Consider the following 1243-nt stretch of genomic DNA (forward strand, 5'->3'; position numbering starts at 1 on the left):
CTATCTCCTGAGTACTGGGGTTACAGGAATGCATTGCCATGTGGTGCTTGAACTGAACTGAGGGCTTCATGCATGCTAGGCAAGAACTCCACCCATGTGCTATCTCCATCCCCAGCCTACCCATCCTATTCCTATTCCTACTCACACTGGTTTGTTTGTTTTGTTTTGAGACAGGGTTTCTCTGTAGCTTTAGAGTCTCTCCTGGAACTAGCTCTTGTAGACCAGGCTGGCCTCGAACTCACAGAGATCTGCCTGCCTCTGGGATTAAAGGCATGCGCCACCACCGCCCAGCCATACCCATACTTTAGGAACTCAGTGTCAACAGAAGCCAAGGCTGAACTGACCCCATGTTCTTCTATCTCCTAATTCAAAAAAGACCAAAAGCACACTGGTGTGAAGGCAAAGACCATTTGCACATTTTATTTAAAAGGAAACAGCTGTTAGATAGAAGGGCAGATGTTTTCTTTATTGTAAAGACAGCAGTTTCAAAAGAGAAGTAATAAATATGACATTAGGAATTTTTAGTTAAAAAATACAACCCCTGGTGTTTGTGAGAAATCCCAAGAACTCACAATATATAAAACTCTGTCCCGTGGATGACATGGAGCTGACATCAGACACCAGAGGATGGTCATAACTTCCGGGATTTCAAAAGATCTTCATGTGTCACTTGAGAATTTCAGGGATCCACTCTGATTTGCATGGAGTCAGGTGACAGATATCCTTCTTTCATTAATATTACTTCCAACAATTCTTTCATTCTTACAGTACAGGACCGAGGAGCGGGGAAATGGCTGAAATAGAAAGAAAGGGATGAGGGGGAACAAGAGGGTGGGCACTGTTAAAGGCCAGGAGACAGGCAATGTGACAGCAAGCTAGTCCCTAGTTAGAGAGGGTATAGGTAATGATCCACAAGTCCTCCTTCAAATCCCACCATCAGCTAGGTTGGTAGATGCTAAAAAAGAAGTCAATGGAGTCCAAGTAGTGACAAAAAGAGAAGGTGGCCAAGAAACAACGCAAGGATCATCCGAGAAACGGGCATCCATAGATAAACAGGACTCGCTGACATAGAACCACGCAGGAACAAGGACAGTTTCCAAAGAAACAAGTCTCGGCTACAGATAGTGGCAGAGGAAAGAAGGCAGGAAAGACCAGCTGGCAAGTCTTTTGGAAGAGGCCAGGACCCTGGGAAGGACGAAAGCAGTCTCCAGGTATCCAGAGGCACTAAGAAACAGGCCTGGGG

This window comes from Microtus ochrogaster, linkage group LG4, assembly GCF_000317375.1.
Source record: "Microtus ochrogaster isolate Prairie Vole_2 linkage group LG4, MicOch1.0, whole genome shotgun sequence".
NCBI lineage: Eukaryota > Metazoa > Chordata > Mammalia > Rodentia > Cricetidae > Microtus > Microtus ochrogaster.